The 23,023-nt window shown below is 41.1% G+C and overlaps 1 non-coding gene across 1 annotated transcript; it reads left to right on the plus strand.

Moving 5' to 3' along the window:
* Nucleotides 1-3,941: 3,941 nt before the first annotated feature.
* On the plus strand, nt 3,942-4,048 carry LOC148294727 (small nucleolar RNA R71). The gene has a single exon (XR_015835609.1). It is a non-coding gene; the product is annotated as a small nucleolar RNA R71 (small nucleolar RNA).
* The last annotated feature ends 18,975 nt before the right edge of the window (nt 4,049-23,023 follow it).

Below are 23,023 nucleotides of genomic sequence, written 5' to 3' on the forward strand. Positions count from 1 at the left end.
CAACAAGTATGTAAGTACAACCAAAGGAAGATGGGAATGGTCCCATGAAATCAATACCCCACACATCGAAGAGCTCCACAACAAGTATGCTATTCAATGGCATTTCGTTCCTGCGACTTATGTTCCCCATCCTTTGACACCTATCACACTTAACACAAAAATTAAACGCATCTTTGAATAGAGTGGGCCAAAAGAAACCAGATTGGAGAATTTTAAGTGCTGTTTTCTTAGCTCCAAAGTGACCTCCACAAGCCAATTCGTGGCTATGCCTAAGTATGCTTTCTTGCTCTTCTTCTGGAACACATCTTCTGATGAGTTGATCCGGGCAATGCTTGAATAAGAAAGGTTCATCCCAGACATAATGTTTCACCATGGAAAAGAACTTCTTCTTGTCCTGAGAAGTTAGATCATTTCTAAGAACACCACAAGCAAGATAATTAACAAAATCAGCATACCATGGTTCTTTGACTTGGGCAGCATATAGTTGTTCATCAGGGAAAGTCTCATTCAAGGGTAGCACAGCTTCTCCTTTTTCTTCAACCACAATTCTGCTCAAATGATCAGCTACCACATTCTCACATCCCTTCTTGTCTCGAATTTCCAAATCGAACTCTTGCAGCAAGAGAATCCATCTAATCAAGCGTGGTTTTGCATCCTTCTTAGTGAGCAAGTATCTAAGAGCTGCATGGTCAGAATAAACAATTACTTTAGAACCAACAAGATAAGAACGAAATTTTTCTAAAGCAAAAACCACAGCAAGGAACTCCTTCTCTGTTGTGGAGTAGTTGATTTGAGCATCATTCAAGGTCCGGCTAGCATAATGAATGACATGGGGGAGCTTGTTCTTCTTTTGACCTAAAACTGCACCAATAGCAAAGTCAGAGGCATCACACATTATTTCAAATGGTAAAGACCAATCTGGAGCTATGATAATAGGGGCTGAAGTTAGCTCCCTCTTCAAGGTAGTAAAGGCTTCCATGCAAGCTTCATTAAACTCAAAAACAGCATCCTTAGCAAGGAGATTACACAATGGCCTTGTAATGCTTGAGAAATTTTTGATGAACCTTCTATAGAATCCAGCATGACCTAGAAAGCTTCTAATTCCTTTCACAGAGGTAGGGGGTGGCAGATTTGAGATGAGATCGATCTTGGCTTTATCCACTTCAATTCCCTTGCTTGAAATCACATGGCCTAGCACAATGCCTTGTCTCACCATGAAGTGACACTTCTCCCAATTCAAAATCAGGTTTGTTTCCTGGCATCTTTTAAGCACTAGAGACAAGTGGTGAAGACAATTATCAAAAGAGGAACCAAAAACTGAAAAATCATCCATAAATACCTCAATGAATCGTTCCACCATATCTGAAAAGATTGACATCATGCATCTTTGGAAAGTTGCTGGGGCATTGCACAAACCGAATGGCATCCTTCTATAAGCAAACGTACCAAATGGGCATGTGAATGTGGTTTTCTCTTGGTCTTCCGGAGCAATGGGAATTTGATTATAACCTGAAAAACCATCAAGAAAACAATAGTAAGCATGGCCAGATAAACGTTCAAGCATTTGATCAATAAAAGGCAAGGGGAAATGATCTTTTCTAGTGGATGTGTTCAACTTCCTGTAATCAATGCAAACTCTCCAACCAGTGATAGTTCGTGTAGGAACTATCTCATTCTTCTCATTCTTCACAACGGTGATTCCGGACTTCTTCGGAACAACTTGTACAGGGCTCACCCACTTAGAATCTGAAATTGGGTAGATGATTCCTACATCGAGTAGCTTTAAAACTTCAGCTCTAACCACCTCTTTCATGTTGGGATTTAGCCTCCTTTGGGCATCACGGGATGGTTTGCTGTCTTCTTCCATTAGAATCCGGTGCATGCACATGCTTGGACTAATTCCTTTGATGTCTGCTATGGTCCACCCAATGGCTGTTTTATGCTCTTTTAGAACCTTAATTAAGCTCTCTTCTTCATGTGAGGTGAGACCTGCAGCAATTATAACAGGGAGAGTTTCGTTAGCACCCAAATAAGTATATTTAAGATGATTGGGCAGTGGTTTAAGTTCTAGCTTTGGTGGGGTGATAATGGATGGCTCCAATTTCGAGGATGATGGTCCAAGAGGCTCAAGTGGTGGCCTAAAGGATGGTGGGTATGGTTGAAACACTTCTAAGGCAGCCACCACTTCTTGGAACTCCGGTTCACAAAGATCTTCCTCTTCTTGTGTTAAGACAGCTTCTAGAGCATCATTAGACTTTCTCTGCAAAATTTTGGAAGAAACCTCATGATCCACAACATCAATTGAAAAGCAAGAATCAAGAGAGATAGAAGGTTGAGATAGAGCATTAAGCATTTTAAATTCAACAGTTTCACCCAGAACAGTCATGGAAAGGGTGCTATCTTTCACTTTGATAACTGTGTCTGCAGTGGCCATGAATGGCCTGCCTAGGAGAATGCGATCAACATGATCTCCATTTGGATTGTCTTCCATGTCCATCACTACAAAATCAGCAGGGAGAATTAGTGTATTAACTTGAACTAAAATATCTTCTACAATACCTTTTGGATATTTTATAGAATGATCAGCTAGTTCAAGTCGTATTGAAGTCTTCTTCATCCCTTCTAAGCCAAGCTTTTGATACAATGAATATGGCATTAGGTTGACACTTGCTCCCAAGTCCAACATGGCTCTTCCAACCTTATTGCCTCCAATGTTAATGGGAATGTCAAAGCTGCCAGGATCAACTAGTTTTGGTGGAAGCTTCCTTTGCAACACAGCACTTACATTCTGGTCAAGCTTTACATCTTCATTTGGAGCGAAATTGAGCTTGTGAGTTTTCAAGTCCTTGATGAACTTTCCATATGCAGGAATCTGTTCAATAACATCAAGCAAAGGCAAATTGATATTAACTTTACTCAAAATATCATAAATCTCTTTAAAAGCCTTATCTTGCTTTGCTTTCTTAAGACGGCCTGGAAATGGAATCGGTGGAACATATGGAGCGGGTGGCACGTATCTATCTTCTTGAAGATGTGGTGGCACAAATTTGTCATCTCTCTTATGCAATTGGAATTGTTTGGATTCCTGAGAATCTGATTTGGCATTAGGAGCAGATTGAGAAGTTTTGAGATGTTCCCCTTCTGTAGCCGTGGTCTCCTCCTCTTCATCTTCTACAATCACAACATCATTTGAAAGATTAGAATCAACTTTACTATCAATGATCTTACCTGATCTGAGCACATGAATGGCCTTGGCTTCTTGGTTCTTTGGATTGATCTCGGTCTGGCTTGGCCATTTCCCAGGTGCTCTTTGAGTTATTTCAGCAGCTAATTGGCCTATTTGAACTTCCAATTTGGCAATGGTAGCTTGTGTAGTTTGCTGGAAATTGGATTGGTTGATTGCCATCTGCTTAACTATATCCTCCAATGATGATGTTTGTTGTGGCTTTTGGAATGAAGGGGGATTAGCTTGATTCTGAGTATTCCTCCATGAAAAGTTTGGATGATTCCTCCAACCTGGATTATAACTTTGAGAGTATGGATCATTTCTTGGACCTTGGTTGTAGGAATTTACCAACTTAGCTTGCTCTTGCACAAATTCTGGATATCCAGCCCCAAGTGGACAAGCTATGGTAGCATGGTCAGGAGTTTCGCAAATACTACACACTTCCTTCGGAGGGCTTCTTGAGTTTAATGCAAGAAGAGCATCTAGCTTTTGTTCCAGTTTTGAAATCTGCACACTAGAAGCATCATTAGAACCACTAATAACACGTTTACCTCTTGTATCCGTATGTTGGGTCTCCATTGCTATCTCCTCAAAGAGTTCGTATGTTTCTTCTGGAGTTTTGGTTTTAAAAGAACCACCTGCAAAATTGGTGACTATATTATGACTAGAAGGGGTTAGTCCTTTATAAAACATACGCATTTGAAGCTTCAATGGAATCCCATGATGAGGACATTGGTTGAGCAGCCCATTGAATCTCTCCCATGCTTCACAAAACGATTCATCATCTTGCTGTGCAAATAACAAGATCTTATCCCTAAGCATGTCGGTCTTTTGCGTGGAGAAGTATTTCTCCAAGAACTTCTTTTGAATGGCAGCCCATGTAGTGAGTGAACCAGGCTTTAAAGAATTCAACCAATATTTCGCCTTATCCTTCAAAGTGTATGGAAACACTCTCATTCGAAGTTGATCTTCTGTCACACCTGTCAAGGGAAAAGAACTCACAACATTAAAAATATCCTTTATATGAGTTAATGGATCTTCATTAGGTAAACCATAAAAGGAAGGCAGCATATTAAGATGAGAAGATTTAAGCTCATAATTTCGAGCTACAGTGGGCAGCAAAATGCTTGAAGGAGATGCTGGAATTGTTGGGATATCAAGTTCTCCCATGAACTCATTGGCAGCCATCTCTTCTTCTTCTTCTTGGTCTGAACTTGCTTCCGAATTTGAAGGTGAAGAACCAGGAAGTTCAGTGTGGAGAGCAATACTTGTAAATGTGGCAAGAGCTTGCTCTTTTGCAGTTGACAACTCTCTTTCTAGACGATTATGAACTTCAGAGATCACCCGGTTGGGTTGCAACGATGGTCCTGCGTTCAAAGATCTGGAGCGTTGGAACGAAGACCTCACTTGTTCAAGGAACGGTCTTTTAGACATAAACTACCTGAAACAGAAAATTAGATTAATTAGAAACACTAAAAAAATAGGGTAACCTTGGGCACATAACCAGGGAAGAACTTTCGTTCAGTCCCCGGCAACGGCGCCAAAATTTGTTGTTAATTATTATGTTAACTCGCAATTGTACGGGGCAATTAGTAATATAGCAAGACAAGTACGAGGTCGTACCCACGAAGACTGAGAAGTTCAAATTAGTTATGTACGTAGATTACCGAATTCAAGAAGTTAGGAAGTTAAGTCTAAAACAGAAATTAAAGTGAGAGTGATTGTGATTGTGAAAGGAAGTGAGCAAACTGAAATTGCAAATGAAAGCAAATAAACAAGTGTAACAAAGAGTGGTTTTAAGAGTTGGAAAACAGATTTGGAGACTAGGGCATTCGAATCACCATAACAATTCAATTCTGGGTTATATGGAGTCAAGTAACAAGTCTAATTCAGATTCAAAGATTGATTCTAGCTAAAGTATGATTAGGCCATGGTGTTTGGTCCTAACCTTGTGTTCCTAATTCCCTAATTTGATCATTTGTTGTCTAACCTAAAATTAAGCATTAGGAACCCATTAAGCATAGAAGAACAATTTAAACAACCAAGCATGTATCTAATCCCTGTTGTCGAATGTCCATACATACTCTTCCTATTCATAGTTCAATTCGAATTAAAGCATGGTGTCTACTCTTAATTCAAACCAAGATAGTTAACAAACAAGTTCTAATGGTGATCAATCATTCAAACAAGCATGTTAACTTATAAGCATAATGAATAAGAACATGAATCATGAATCAAACTTGAAACTCCAAACTTATAAACCCAGAATATTCATGTTAGGTTACATCGAAGCCCTAGTTATGGATTTAGCTACTCATAATGGAAAAGAAACTAAAATAGAAATGGGAAAACATAATGAATGCCATAAGAGTAGAAAAACCCTTTTATGAAGTTCTTGTAGTGTCCAATGCTTCTCCAAGAGCTTCTCCACGTCTAGAAGGATGTATGAAGGATATGGAGGTGATTTGAGATGAGCTTGAGTGAGTGGTGATGGCTGAGAAAGAGGAAATTCGTAGGGAAATGGAAGGGAGGTTTTCTGGAGCTGTTTTGGTGATGGAAGTGTGGAGGATGGCTGAAGTGAATTTTGTAGCTTGAAGACTCCTCTATTTATAGGGCTAAGAGGGAGGAACATCATGATGAAATCCAACACCACCATTCCTCATTTAATACAACCCATAACTCCCACTTCATCTTGTCTATGTTAGTGTGGTTGGAATCAATCCCATCCCATACTTCTTTTGCTGCACCTCAAGCTTTCTTCACATGGGATCAAAGGTGATCAATTGTGGCTGCCTTTTGCTGCCAACCCATGTGGTCTTCTTTTGGTTGTTGAACAAAAACGAGTCTTCTGAACCAGACTTGGTGTAGGAAGGCCAGAGGTTTCAAAACTTATCCAATGGGGCTCCAATTTAGATATGTTATAGTAGACACCCATTGGAACAACTTCTATGAAGAAAGTATTCCCATCGGAGTAGTAGAAGTATGCGTTTTGGGCCTTGCAATTTGGCTGCCGAACAGAGACTGGAATTGACTTCATTTCATTTATGCTTTACATGCATGCACATGCTTTCTCAATAATAACTCCAGCATGTACCAACTTGATCCTTTAGACTTTCATAGCTGGAATGCCTCCCCACTTCACTCATTATGTTGGATCCAAAGTCAGTTGCAGCATGGGTGAGGCACATGGAGGCACATGACAAAGCTGGCAGCTGTAAATCCTCCTGAGCAGGGTTGAGTGTTGGGCGGGCTGAGCACTCCACAAATGTCCAATTGGGCTGAAATTTGGATATGTTGTACTAGACACCCATTGGAACAAGTTTCATGAAGATCTTCACCTCATACAAGCCCCATAGCATGCTGATCCAAGGCCAAGAAGCTGACCTACGAAATTGGGCTGGAAAGGAGTTGTAGCCAAAATGTGTTTGTCTTTAAGCCCTTCTTCCATTCACCCAAATCAAGCCTTAACATGCATGGATTGCATCATTTCCTATCCAAAGTCATCATTGTTACCTAAATGTCAATTAACTGAAAGATAAACACAAAAAGGATTAAAAGCACAAGTTTAACTCAAACACATAACCAAATCATAAGCTAGAAGGGTACAAAATGATATACAATTATGAACCGATCAACCAACCACTACAATTAGGAACGAACTGCCGTTGAACTTGAATTGTCCAATTTGGAACACCTATTCATTTCGGATCGAGCCCAAAAATTGGGCAACATCATAATATGTTGGGAGCAGTCATTCGGTGAGTTTTGAGTGAAATCCAATCACTAGAAGTATGGAATACACCAACCACTCCAATTAGGAACGAACTGCCGTTGAACTTGAATTGTCCAATTTCTCACACCTATTGATTTCGGATCGAGCCCAAAACTTGGGCAACATCATAATATGGTGGGAGGAGTCATTTGGTGAGTTTTGAGTGAAATCCAATCACTAGAAGTATGGAATACACCAACCACTCCAATTAGGAACGAACTGTCGTTGAACTTGAATTGTCCAATTTCTCACACCTATTGATTTCGGATCGAGCCCAAAACTTGGGCAACATCATAATATGGTGGGAGGAGTCATTTGGTGAGTTTTGAGTGAAATCCAATCGCTAGAAGTATGGAATACACCAACCACTCCAATTAGGAACGAACTGCCCTTGAACTTGAATTGTCCAATTTCTCACACCTATTGATTTCGGATCGAGCCCAAAACTTGGGCAACATCATAATATGGTGGGAGGAGTCATTTGGTGAGTTTTGAGTGAAATCCAATTGCTAGAAGTATGGAATACACCAACCACTCCAATTAGGAACGAACTGCCGTTGAACTTGAATTGTCCAATTTGGAACACCTGTTGATTTCGGATCGAGCCCAAAACTTGGGCAACATCATAATATGATGGGAGGAGTCGTTTGGTGAGTTTTGAGTGAAATCCAATCGCTTGAAGTATGGAATACACCAACCACTCCAATTAGGAACGAACTGTCGTTGAACATGAATTGTCCAATTTGGAACACCTATTGATTTCGGATCGAGACGAAAACTTGGGCAACATCATAATTTGGTGGGAGGAGTCATTTGGTGAGTTTTGAGTGAAATCCAATCGCTAGAAGTATGGAATACACCAACCACTCCAATTAGGAACGAACTGCCGTGGACCTTGAATTCTCCAATTTCTCACACCTATTGATTTCGGATCGAGCCCAAAACTTGGGCAACATCATAATATGGTGGGAGGAGTCATTTGGTGAGTTTTGAGTGAAATCCAATCGCTAGAAGTATGGAATACACCAACCACTCCAATTAGGAACGAACTGCCGTGGAACTTGAATTGTCCTATTTCTCACAACTATTGATTTCGGATCGAGCCCAAAACTTGGGCAACATTATAATATGGTGGAAGGAGTCATTTGGTGAGTTTTGAGTGAAATCGAATCGCTAGAAGTTTGGAATACACCAACCACTCCAATTAGGAACGAACTGCCGTGGAACTTGAATTGTCCAATTTGTAACACCTATTGATTTCGGATCGAGCCCAAAACATGGGCAACATCATAATATGGTGGGAGGAGTCATTTGGTGAGTTTTGAGTGAAATCCAATCGCTTGAAGTATGGAATACACCAACCACTCCAATTAGGAACGAACTGTCGTTGAACTTGAATTGTCCAATTTGGAACACCTATTGATTTCGGATCGAGACGAAAACTTGGGCAACATCATAATTTTGTGGGAGGAGTCATTTGGTGAGTTTTGAGTGAAATCCAATCGCTAGAAGTATGGAATACACCAACCACTCCAATTAGGAACGAACTGTCGTTGAACTTGAATTGTCCAATTTGGAACACCTACTGATTTCGGATCGAAACGAAAACGTGGGCAACATCATAATTTGGTGGGAGGAGTCATTTGGTGAGTTTTGAGTGAAATCCAATCGCTAGAAGTATGGAATACACCAACCACTCCAATTAGGAACGAACTGCCGTGGAACTTGAATTGTCCAATTTCTCACACCTATTGATTTCGGATCGAGCCCAAAACTTGGGCAACATCATAATATGGTGGGAGGAGTCATTTGGTGAGTTTTGAGTGAAATCCAATCGCTAGAAGTATGGAATACACCAACCACTCCAATTAGGAACGAACTGCCGTTGAACTTGAATTGTCCAATTTCTCACACCTATTGATTTCAGATCGAGCCCAAAACTTGGGCAACATCATAATATGGTGGGAGGAGTTATTTGGTGAGTTTTGAGTGAAATCCAATCGCTAGAAGTATGGAATATACCGACCACTCCAATTAGGAACGAACTGCCGTTGAACTTGAATTGTCCAATTTCTCACCCCTATTGATTTCGGATCGAGCCCAAAACTTGGGCAACATCATAATATGGCGGGAGGAGTCATTTGGTGAGTTTTGAGTGAAATCCAATCGCTAGAAGTATGGAATACACCAACCACTCCAATTAGGAACGAACTGCCGTGGAACTTGAATTGTCCAATTTCTCACACCTATTGATTTCGGATCGAGCCCAAAACTTGGGCAACATTATAATATGGTGGAAGGAGTCATTTGGTGAGTTTTGAGTGAAATCCAATCGCTAGAAGTTTGGAATACACCAACCACTCCAATTAGGAACGAACTGCCGTGGAACTTTAATTGTCCAATTTGGAACACCTATTGATTTCGGATCGAGCCCAAAACTTGGGCAACATCATAATATGGTGGGAGGAGTCATTTGGTGAGTTTTGAGTGAAATCCAATTGCTAGAAGTATGGAATACACCGACCACTCCAATTAGGAACGAACTGCCGTTGAACTTGAATTGTCCAATTTGGAACACCTGTTGATTTCGGATCGAGCCCAAAACTTGGGCAACATCATAATATGATGGGAGGAGTCGTTTGGTGAGTTTTGAGTGAAATCCAATCGCTTGAAGTATGGAATACACCAACCACTCCAATTAGGAACGAACTGTCGTTGAACTTGAATTGTCCAATTTGGAACACCTATTGATTTCGGATCGAGACGAAAACTTGGGCAACATCATAATTTTGTGGGAGGAGTCATTTGGTGAGTTTTGAGTGAAATCCAATCGCTAGAAGTATGGAATACACCAACCACTCCAATTAGGAACGAACTGTCGTTGAACTTGAATTGTCCAATTTGAAACACCTATTGATTTCGGATCGAGACCAAAACTTGGGCAACATCATAATATGGTGGGCGGAGTCATTTGGTGAGTTTTGAGTGAAATCCAATCGCTTGAAGTATGGAATACACCAACCACTCCAATTAGGAACGAACTGTCGTTGAACTTGAATTGTCCAATTTGGAACACCTATTGATTTCGGATCGAGACGAAAACTTGGGCAACATCATAATTTTGTGGGAGGAGTCCTTTGGTGAGTTTTGAGTGAAATCCAATCGCTAGAAGTATGGAATACACCAACCACTCCAATTAGGAACGAACTGTCGTTGAACTTGAATTGTCCAATTTGAAACACCTATTGATTTCGGATCGAGACCAAAACTTGGGCAACATCATAATATGGTGGGCGGAGTCATTTGGTGAGTTTTGAGTGAAATCCAATCGCTTGAAGTATGGAATACACCAACCACTCCAATTAGGAACGAACTGTCGTTGAACTTGAATTGTCCAATTTGGAACACCTATTGATTTCGGATCGAGACGAAAACTTGGGCAACACCATAATATGATGGGAGGAGTCGTTTGGTGAGTTTTGAGTGAAATCCAATCGCTTGAAGTATGGAATACACCAACCACTCCAATTAGGAACGAACTGTCGTTGAACTTGAATTGTCCAATTTGGAACACCTATTGATTTTGAATCGAGACGAAAACTTGGGCTGTTCATAATATGGTGGGAGGAGTCATTTGGTGAGTTTTGAGTGAAATCCAATCGCTAGAAGTATGGAATACACCAACCACTCCAATTAGGAACGAACTGCCGTTGAACTTGAATTGTCCAATTTCTCACACCTATTGATTTCGGATCGAGCCCAAAACTTGGGCAACATCATAATATGGTGGGAGGAGTCATTTGGTGAGTTTTGAGTGAAATCCAATCGCTAGAAGTGTGGAATACACCAACCACTCCAATTAGGAACGAACTGCCGTTGAACTTGAATTGTCCAATTTCTCACTTCTATTGATTTCGGATCGAGCCCAAAGCTTGGGCAACATCATAACATGGTGGGAGGAGTCATTTGGTGAGTTTTCAGTGAAATCCAATCGTTAGAAGTATGGAATACACCAACCACTCCAATTAGGAACGAACTGCCATTGAACTTGAATTGTCCAATTTGGAACACCTGTTGATTTCGGATCGAGCCCAAAACTTGGGCAACATCATAATCTGATGGGAGGAGTCGTTTGGTGAGTTTTGAGTGAAATCCAATCGCTTGAAGTATGGAATACACCAACCACTCCAATTAGGAACGAACGGTCGTTGAACTTGAATTGTCCAATTTCTCACACCTATTGATTTCGGATCGAGACGAAAACTTGGGCAACATCATAATATGGTGGGAGGAGTCATTTGGTGAGTTTTGAGTGAAATCCAATCGCTAGAAGTGTGAAATACACCAACCACTCCAATTAGGAACGAACTTCCGTTGAACTTGAGTTGTCCAATTTCTCACACCAATTGATTTCGGATCGAGCCCAAAACATGGGCAACATCATAATATGGTGGGAGGAGTCATTTGGTGAGTTTTGAGTGAAATCCAATCGCTAGAAGTGTGGAATACACCAACCACTCCAATTAGGAACGAACTGCCGTTGAACTTGAATTGTCCAATTTCTCACTCCTATTTATTTCGGATCGAGCCCAAAGCTTGGGCAACATCATAACATGGTGGGAGGAGTCATTTGGTGAGTTTTGAGTGAAATCCAATCGCTAGAAGTATGGAATACACCAACCACTCCAATTAGGAACGAACTGCCGTTGAACTTGAATTGTCCAATTTGGAACACCTGTTGATTTCGGATCGAGCCCAAAACATGGGCAACATCATAATATGATGGGAGGAGTCGTTTGGTGAGTTTTGAGTGAAATCCAATCGCTTCAAGTATGCAATACACCAACCACTCCAATTAGGAACGAACTGTCGTTGAACTTGAATTGTCCAATTTGGAACACCTATTGATTTCGGATCGAGACGAAAACTTGGGCAACATCATAATTTGGTGGGAGGAGTCATTTGGTGAGTTTTGAGTGAAATCCAATCGCTAGAAGTATGGAATACACCAACCACTCCAATTAGGAACGAACTGCCGTGGAACTTGAATTGTCCAATTTCTCACACCTATTGATTTCGGATCGAGCCCAAAACTTGGGCAACATCATAATATGGTGGGAGGAGTCATTTGGTGAGTTTTGAGTGAAATCCAATCGCTAGAAGTGTGGAATACACCAACCACTCCAATTAGGAACGAACTGCCGTTGAACTTGAAGTGTCCAATTTCTCACACCAATTGATTTCAGATCGAGCCCAAAACTTGGGCAACATCATAATATGATGGGAGGAGTCGTTTGGTGAGTTTTGAGTGAAATCCAATCTCTTGAAGTATGGAATACACCAACCACTCCAATTAGGAACGAACGGTCGTTGAACTTGAATTGTCCAATTTCTCACACCTATTGATTTCGGATCGAGACGAAAACTTGGGCAACATCATAATATGGTGGGAGGAGTCATTTGGTGAGTTTTGAGTGAAATCCAATCGCTAGAAGTGTGGAATACACCAACCACTCCAATTAGGAACGAACTTCCGTTGAACTTGAATTGTCCAATTTCTCACACCAATTGATTTCGGATCGAGCCCAAAACATGGGCAACATCATAATATGGTGGGAGGAGTCATTTGGTGAGTTTTGAGTGAAATCCAATCGCTAGAAGTGTGGAATACACCAACCACTCCAATTAGGAACGAACTGCCGTTGAACTTGAATTGTCCAATTTCTCACTCCTATTGATTTCGGATCGAGCCCAAAGCTTGGGCAACATCATAACATGGTGGGAGGAGTCATTTGGTGAGTTTTGAGTGAAATCCAATCGCTAGAAGTATGGAATACACCAACCACTCCAATTAGGAACGAACTGCCGTTGAACTTGAATTGTCCAATTTGGAACACCTGTTGATTTCGGATCGATCCCAAAACTTGGGCAACATCATAATATGATGGGAGGAGTCGTTTGGTGAGTTTTGAGTGAAATCCAATCGCTTGAAGTATGGAATACACCAACCACTCCAATTAGGAACGAACTGTCGTTGAACTTGAATTGTCCAATTTGGAACACCTATTGATTTCGGATCAAGACGAAAACTTGGGCAACATCATAATTTGGTGGGAGGAGTCATTTGGTGAGTTTTGAGTGAAATCCAATCGCTAGAAGTATGGAATACACCAACCACTCCAATTAGGAACGAACTGCCGTGGAACTTGAATTGTCCAATTTCTCACACCTATTGATTTCGGATCGAGCCCAAAACTTGGGCAACATCATAATATGGTGGGAGGAGTCATTTGGTGAGTTTTGAGTGAAATCCAATCGCTTGAAGTATGGAATACACCAACCACTCCAATTAGGAACGAACGGTCGTTGAACTTGAATTGTCCAATTTGGAACACCTATTGATTTTGGATCGAGACGAAAACTTGGGCTGTTCATAATATGGTGGGAGGAGTCATTTGGTGAGTTTTGAGTGAAATCCAATCGCTAGAAGTATGGAATACACCAACCACTCCAATTAGGAACGAACTTACGTTGAACTTGAATTGTCCAATTTCTCACACCAATTGATTTCGGATTGAGCCCAAAACTTGGGCAACATCATAATATGGTGGGAGGAGTCATTTGGTGAGTTTTGAGTGAAATCCAATCGCTAGAAGTGTGGAATACACCAACCACTCCAATTAGGAACGAACTGCCGTTGAACTTGAATTGTCCAATTTCTCACTCCTATTGATTTCGGATCGAGCCCAAAGCTTGGGCAACATCATAACATGGTGGGCGGAGTCATTTGGTGAGTTTTGAGTGAAATCCAATCGCTAGAAGTATGGAATACACCAACCACTCCAATTAGGAACGAACTGCCGTTGAACTTGAATTGTCCAATTTGGAACACCTGTTGATTTCGGATCGAGCCCAAAACTTGGGCAACATCATAATATGATGGGAGGAGTCGTTTGGTGAGTTTTGAGTGAAATCCAATCGCTTGAAGTATGGAATACACCAACCACTCCAATTAGGAACGAACTGTCGTTGAACTTGAATTGTCCAATTTCTCACACCAATTGATTTCGGATCGAGCCCAAAACTTGGGCAACATCATAATATGGTGGGAGGAGTCATTTGGTGAGTTTTGAGTGAAATCCAATCGCTAGAAGTATGGAATACACCGACCACGCCAATTCGGAAAGAACTGCCGTTGAACTTGAATTGTCCAATTTCTCACACCTATTGATTTCGGATCGAGCCCAAAACTTGGGCAACATCATAATATGGTGGGAGGAGTCATTTGGTGAGTTTTGAGTGAAATCCAATCGCTAGAAGTATGGAATACACCAACCACTCCAATTAGGAACAAACTGTCGTTGAACTTGAATTGTCCAATTTGGAACACCAATTGATTTCGGATCGAGCCCAAAACTTGGGCAACATCATAATATGGTGGGAGGAGTCATTTGGTGAGTTTTGAGTGAAATCCAATCGCAAGAAGTATGGAATACACCAACCACTCCAATTAGGAATGAACTGCCGTGGAACTTGAATTGTCCAATTTCTCACACCTATTGATTTCGGATCGAGCCCAAAACTTGGGCAACAACATAATATGGTGGGCGGAGTCATTTGGTGAGTTTTATGTGAAATCCAATCGCTAGAAGTACGGAATACACCAACCACTCCAATTAGGAATGAACTGCCGTTGAACTTGAATTGTCCAATGTCTCACACCTATTGATTTCGGATCGAGCCCAAAACTTAGGCAACATCATAATATGGTGGGAGGAGTCATTTGGTGAGTTTTGAGTGAAATCCAATCGCTAGAAGTATGGAATACACCAACCACTCCAATTAGGAACAAACTGTCGTTGAACTTGAATTGTCCAATTTGGAACACCAATTGATTTCGGATCGAGCCCAAAACTTGGGCAACATCATAATATGGTGGGAGGAGTCATTTGGTGAGTTTTGAGTGAAATCCAATCGCTAGAAGTATGGAATACACCAACCACTCCAATTAGGAACGAACTGCTGTTGAACTTGAATTGTCCAATTTCTCACACCTATTGATTTCGGATCGAGCCCAAAACTTGGGCAACATCATAATATGGTGGGAGGAGTCATTTGGTGAGTTTTGAGTGAAATCCAATCGCTAGAAGTGTGGAATACACCAACCACTCCAATTAGGAACGAACTGCCGTTGAACTTGAATTGTCCAATTTCTCACTCCTATTGATTTCGGATCGAGCCCAAAGCTTGGGCAACATCATAACATGGTGGGAGGAGTCATTTGGTGAGTTTTGAGTGAAATCCAATCGTTAGAAGTATGGAATACACCAACCACTCCAATTAGGAACGAACCGCCGTTGAACTTGAATTGTCCAATTTGGAACACCTATTGACTTTGGATCGAGACGAAAACTTGGGCTGTTCATAATATGGTGGGAGGAGTCATTTGGTGAGTTTTGAGTGAAATCCAATCGCTAGAAGTATGGAATACACCAACCACTCCAATTCGGAACGAACTGCCGTGGAACTTGAATTGTCCAATTTCTCACACCTATTGATTTCGGATCGAGCCCAAAACTTGGGCACCATCATAATATGGTAGGAGGAGTCATTTGGTGAGTTTTGAGTGAAATCCAATCGCTAGAAGTATGGAATACACCAACCACTCCAATTAGGAACGAACTGCCGTTGAACTTGAATTGTCCAATTTCTCACACCTATTGGTTTCGGATCGAGCCCAAAACTTGGGCAACATCATAATATGGTGGGAGGAGTCATTTGGTGAGTTTTGAGGGAAATCCAGTCGCTAGAAGTATGGAATACACCGACCACTCCAATTAGGAACGAACTGCCGTTGAACTTGAATTGTCCAATTTCTCACACCTATTGATTTCGGATCGAGCCCAAAACTTGGGCAACATCATAATATGATGGGAGGAGTCGTTTGGTGAGTTTTGAGTGAAATCCAATCGCTTGAAGTATGGAATACACCAACCACTCCAATTAGGAACGAACTCTCGTTGAACTTGAATTGTCCAATTTGGAACACCTATTGATTTCGGATCGAGACGAAAACTTGGGCAACATCATAATTTGGTGGGTGGAGTCATTTGGTGAGTTTTGAGTGAAATCCAATCGCTAGAAGTATGGAATACACCAACCACTCCAATTAGGAACGAACCGCCGTTGAACTTGAATTGTCCAATTTGGAACACCTATTGACTTTGGATCGAGACGAAAACTTGGGCTGTTCATAATATGGTGGGAGGAGTCATTTGGTGAGTTTTGAGTGAAATCCAATCGCTAGAAGTATGGAATACACCAACCACTCCAATTAGGAACGAACTGCCGTTGAACTTGAATTGTCCAATTTCTCACACCTATTGATTTCGGATCGAGCCCAAAACTTGGGCAACATCATAATATGGTGGGAGGAGTCATTTGGTGAGTTTTGAGTGAAATCCAATCGCTAGAAGTGTGGAATACACCAACCACTCCAATTAGGAACGAACTCCCGTTGAACTTGAATTGTCCAATTTCTCACTCCTATTGATTTCGGATCGAGCCCAAAGCTTGGGCAACATCATAACATGGTGGGAGGAGTCATTTGGTGAGTTTTGAGTGAAATCCAATCGTTAGAAGTATGGAATACACCAACCACTCCAATTAGGAACGAACCGCCGTTGAACTTGAATTGTCCAATTTGGAACACCTATTGACTTTGGATCGAGACGAAAACTTGGGCTGTTCATAATATGGTGGGAGGAGTCATTTGGTGAGTTTTGAGTGAAATCCAAACGCTAGAAGTATGGAATACACCAACCACTCCAATTAGGAACGAACTGCCGTTGAACTTGAATTGTCCAATTTCTCACACCTATTGATTTCGGATCGAGCCCAAAACTTGGGCAAAATTATAATATGCTGGAAGGAGTCATTTGGTGAGTTTTGAGTGAAATCCAATCGCTAGAAGTTTGGAATACAGCAACCACTCCAATTTGGAACGAACTGCCGTGGAACTTGAATTGTCCAATTTGGAACACCTATTGATTTCGGATCGAGCCCAAAACTTGGTCACCATCATAATATGGTGGGAGGAGTCATTTGGTGAGTTTTGAGTGAAATCCAATCGCTAGAAGTATGGAATACACCAACCACTCCAATTAGGAACGAACTGCCGTTGAACTTGAATTGTCCAATTTCTCACACCTATTGATTTCGGATCGAGCCCAAAGCTTGGGCAACATCATAATATGGTGGGAGGAGTCATTTGGTGAGTTTTGAGTGAAATCCAATCGCTAGAAGTATGGAATACACCAACCACTCCAATTAGGAACGAACTGCTGTTGAACTTGAATTGTCCAATTTCTCACACCTATTGATTTCAGATCGTGCCCAAAACTTGGGCAACATCATAGTATGGTCGGAGGAGTCATTTGGTGAGTTTTGAGTGAAATCCAATCGCCAGAAGTATGGAATACACCAACCACTCCAATTAGGAACGAACTGCCGTTGAACATGAATGGTCCAATTTGGAACACCTATTGATTTCGGATCGATCCCAAAACTTGGGAAACATCATAATTTGATGGGAGGAGTCATTTGGTGAGTTTTGAGTGAAATCCAATCGCTAGAAGTATGGAATACACCAACCACTCCAATTAGGAACGAACTGCTGTTGAACTTGAATTGTTCAATTTGGAACACCTATTGATTTCGGATCGAGACGAAAACTTGGGCAACATCATAATATGGTGGGAGGAGTCATTTGGTGAGTTTTGAGTGAAATCCAATCGCTAGAAGTATGGAATACACCAACCACTCCAATTAGGAACGCACAGCCGTTGAACTTGAATTGTCCAATTTGGAACACCTATTGATTTCGGATCGAGCCCAAAACCTGGGCAACATCATAATAGGGTGGGAGGAGTCATTTGGTGAGTTTTGAGTGAAATCCAATCGCTAGAAGTGTGGAATAGACCAACCACTCCATTTAGGAACGAACTGCCGTTGAACTTGAATTGTCATATTTGGAACACCTATTGATTTCGGATCGAGCCCAAAACTTGGGCAACATCATAATATGGTGGGAGGAGTCATTTGGTGAGTTTTGAGTGAAATCCAATCGCTAGAAGTATGGAATACACCAACCACTCCAATTAGGAACGAACTGCCGTTGAACTTGAATTGTCCAATTTGGAACACGTATTGATTTCGGATCGAGTCCATGATCGGTTCATAATTGTATATCATTTTGTACCCTTCTAGCTTATGATTTGGTTATGTTATTGAGTTAAACTTGTGCTTTTAATTCATTTTCTATTTTGATAAGTCCATAATTTCATACACTTGCATGCCTTCTTTATTTAGTGATTTTGCTTAGTTTCTCTTTATTTTGAGTCACTTACCTATGTTTGTGTGTTTTGTAGGTTAAGATAGCAAGAGATAACATTTGATGCAATCCATGCATGTTAAGGGCTGATTGGCATATGAGGAATATGAGCTTAAAGACAAACACATTTTGGCTACAACCCCTTTCCAGCCCAATTTCGTAGGTCAACTTCTTGGCCTTGGATCAGCATGCTATGGGGCTCGAATGAGGTGAAGATCTTCATGAAACTTGTTCCAATGGGTGTCTACTACAACATATCCAAATTTCAGCCCAATCGGACATTTGTGGAGTGCTCAGCCCGTCCAACACCCAACCTTGCTCAGCAGGATTTGCAGCTGCCAGCTTTGAGCCTTATCTCCTCCTTTAAGCCATGTGCCTCACCCATGCTGCAACTGACTTTGGATCCAACATAATGAGTGAAGTGGGGAGGCATTCCAGCTATGAAATTCTAAAGGAGCAAGTTGGTACATGCTGGAGTTATTATAGAGAAAGCATGTGCATGCATGTAAAGCAAAGAAATAAAATGAAGTCAATTCCAGTCTCTGTTCGGCTGCCAACTTGCAAGGCCCAAAACGCACACTTCTACTGCTCCGATGGGAATACTTTCTTCATAGAAGTTGTTCCAATGGGTGTCTAGTATAACATATCCAAATTTGAGCACCATTGGATACGTTTTGAAACCTCTGGCCTTCCTACACCAAGACTGGTTCAGAAAACTCGTTTTTCAGCAACCAAAAGGCAACCACATGGGTTGGCAACCAAAAGGCAACCACATGGGTTGGCAGCAAAGGCAGCCACAACTGATGACCTTTGAACCCATGTGAGGATGCTTGAGGTGCAGCAAAAGAAGTATGGGATGAGATTGATTCCAACCACATTAACATAGACAAGATGAAGTGTGAGTTATGGGTTGTATTAAAAGAGGAATGGTGGTGTTGGATTTCATCATGTTGTTCCTCCCTCTTAGCCCTATAAATAGAGAAGCCTTCAAGCTTCAAAACACACCCCAAGGGGGGGAGCTCTCAAACACTTCTCTAGAGCTCCCTTCCCTTCTCTCCCTCAAATTCTCTTAGTTTCCTTTCTAGTTTTCAATTGTTGTAATGAAATATTTGTGCTGAAATTCTCCTTAAGTTTTTCAAGTTCTACTTTACTTTTATTTGTAATGTACATTCTTTCTTAAGTATTCAAGTTTAATTAGTTTCCAAGTTTCAATTATGATTTTTGTTCTTATTCATTATGCTTATAAGTTAATATGCTAGTTTGAATGATTGATCACCATTTAGGCTTGCATGTTAGCTATCTTGGTTTGAATTAAGAGTAGACACCATGCTTTAATTCGAATTGAACTATGAATAGGAAGAGTATGTATGGACATTCGACAACAGGGATTAGATACATGCTTGGTTGTTTAAATTGTTCTTCTATGCTTAATGGGTTCCTAATGCTTAGTTTTAGGTTAGACAACAAATGATCAAATTAGGGAATTAGGAACACAAGGTTATGACCAAACACCATGGCTTAATCATACTTTAGCTAGAATCAATCCGTTAATCTAATTGAACTTGGGAACTTATTTGCTTGAGTTATTTCATTCTTTCTTGTTTTATTTATTTTCTTTTTTTCATTTCTATTTTGTGTAGGGGAAACAAATTGGATCATTCAATCACCAATCCTCGTGGGATCGACCTCGCACTTACATATGCTATACTACCAAAAGGCTCGTGCACTTGCGAGTATCACAAGTTGAGGATGCAGTTGAAACCATTTTGGTGCAGCTGATTCGAAGCAACAGTCCAAAACTTGGGCAACATCATAATATGGTGGGAGGAGTCATTTGGTGAGTTTTGAGTGAAATCCAATCGCTAGAAGTATGGAATACACCAACCACTCCAATTAGGAACGAATTGCCGTTGAACTTGAATTGTCCAATTTGGAACAATTATTGATTTTGGATCGTGCCCAAAACTTGGGCAACATCATAGTATGGTCGGAGGAGTCATTTGGTGAGTTTTGAGTGAAATCCAATCGCCAGAAGTATGGAATACACCAACCACTCCAATTAGGAACGAACTGCCGTTGAACATGAATGGTCCAATTTGGAACACCTATTGATTTCGGATTGAGCCCAAAACTTGGGCAACATCATAATATGGTGGGAGGAGTCATTTGATGAGTTTTGAGTGAAATCAAATCGCTAGAAGTATGGAATATACCGACCACTCCAATTAGGAACGAACTGCCGTTGAACTTGAATTGTCCAATTTCTCACACCCATTGATTTCGGACGGAACCCCAAACTTGTGCAACATCATAATATGGTGGGAGGAGTTATTTGGTGAGTTTTGAGTGAAATCCAATCGCTAGAAGTATGGAATATACCGACCACTCCAATTAGGAACGAGCTGCCGTTGAACTTGAATTGTCCAATTTCTCACACCTATTGATTTCGGATCGAGCCCCAAACTTGGGCAACATCATAATATGGTGGGAAGAGTCATTTGGTGAGTTTTGAGTGAAATCCAATCGCTAGAAGTATGGAATACACCAACCACTCCAATTAGGAACGAACTGCCGTGGAACTTGAATTGTCCAATTTCTCACACCTATTGATTTCGGATCGAGCCCAAAACTTGGGCAACATTATAATATGGTGGAAGGAGTCATTTGGTGAGTTTTGAGTGAAATCCAATCGCTAGAAGTTTGGAATACACCAACCACTCCAATTAGGAACGAACTGCCGTTGAACTTGAATTGTCCAATTTCTCACACCTATTGATTTCGGATCGAGCCCAAAGCTTGGGCAACATCATAATATGGTGGGAGGAGTCATTTGGTGAGTTTTGAGTGAAATCCAATCGCTAGAAGTATGGAATACACCAACCACTCCAATTAGGAACGAACTTCCGTTGAACTTGAATTGTCCAATTTCTCACACCTATTGATTTCGGATCGAGCCCAAAACTTGGGCAACATCATAATATGGTGGGAGGAGTCATTTGGTGAGTTTTGAGTGAAATCCAATCGCTAGAAGTATGGAATACACCAACCACTCCAATTAGGAACGAACTGCTGTTGAACTTGAATTGTCCAATTTCTCACACCTATTGATTTCAGATCGTGCCCAAAACTTGGGCAACATCATAGTATGGTCGGAGGAGTCATTTGGTGAGTTTTGAGTGAAATCCAATCGCCAGAAGTATGGAATACACCAACCACTCCAATTAGGAACGAACTGCCGTTGAACATGAATGGTCCAATTTGGAACACCTATTGATTTCGGATCGATCCCAAAACTTGGGAAACATCATAATTTGATGGGAGGAGTCATTTGGTGAGTTTTGAGTGAAATCCAATCGCTAGAAGTATGGAATACACCAACCACTCCAATTAGGAACGAACTGCTGTTGAACTTGAATTGTTCAATTTGGAACACCTATTGATTTCGGATCGAGACGAAAACTTGGGCAACATCATAATATGGTGGGAGGAGTCATTTGGTGAGTTTTGAGTGAAATCCAATCGCTAGAAGTATGGAATACACCAACCACTCCAATTAGGAACGCACAGCCGTTGAACTTGAATTGTCCAATTTGGAACACCTATTGATTTCGGATCGAGCCCAAAACCTGGGCAACATCATAATAGGGTGGGAGGAGTCATTTGGTGAGTTTTGAGTGAAATCCAATCGCTAGAAGTGTGGAATAGACCAACCACTCCATTTAGGAACGAACTGCCGTTGAACTTGAATTGTCATATTTGGAACACCTATTGATTTCGGATCGAGCCCAAAACTTGGGCAACATCATAATATGGTGGGAGGAGTCATTTGGTGAGTTTTGAGTGAAATCCAATCGCTAGAAGTATGGAATACACCAACCACTCCAATTAGGAACGAACTGCCGTTGAACTTGAATTGTCCAATTTGGAACACGTATTGATTTCGGATCGAGTCCAAAACTTGGGCAACATCATAATATGGTGGGAGGAGTCATTTGGTGAGTTTTGAGTGAAATCCAATCGCTAGAAGTATGGAATACACCAACCACTCCAATTAGGAACGAACTGCCGTTGAACTTGAATTGTCCAATTTGGAACAATTATTGATTTTGGATCGTGCCCAAAACTTGGGCAACATCATAGTATGGTCGGAGGAGTCATTTGGTGAGTTTTGAGTGAAATCCAATCGCCAGAAGTATGGAATACACCAACCACTCCAATTAGGAACGAACTGCCGTTGAACATGAATGGTCCAATTTGGAACACCTATTGATTTCGGATTGAGCCCAAAACTTGGGCAACATCATAATATGGTGGGAGGAGTCATTTGATGAGTTTTGAGTGAAATAAAATCGCTAGAAGTATGGAATATACCGACCACTCCAATTAGGAACGAACTGCCGTTGAACTTGAATTGTCCAATTTCTCACACCCATTGATTTCGGACGGAACCCCAAACTTGTGCAACATCATAATATGGTGGGAGGAGTTATTTGGTGAGTTTTGAGTGAAATCCAATCGCTAGAAGTATGGAATATACCGACCACTCCAATTAGGAACGAGCTGCCGTTGAACTTGAATTGTCCAATTTCTCACACCTATTGATTTCGGATCGAGCCCCAAACTTGGGCAACAT

This window comes from Prunus avium, chromosome 4 (genome assembly GCF_965620075.1).
Source record: "Prunus avium chromosome 4, drPruAviu1.hap1.1, whole genome shotgun sequence".
Classification (NCBI taxonomy): Eukaryota; Viridiplantae; Streptophyta; class Magnoliopsida; order Rosales; family Rosaceae; genus Prunus; species Prunus avium.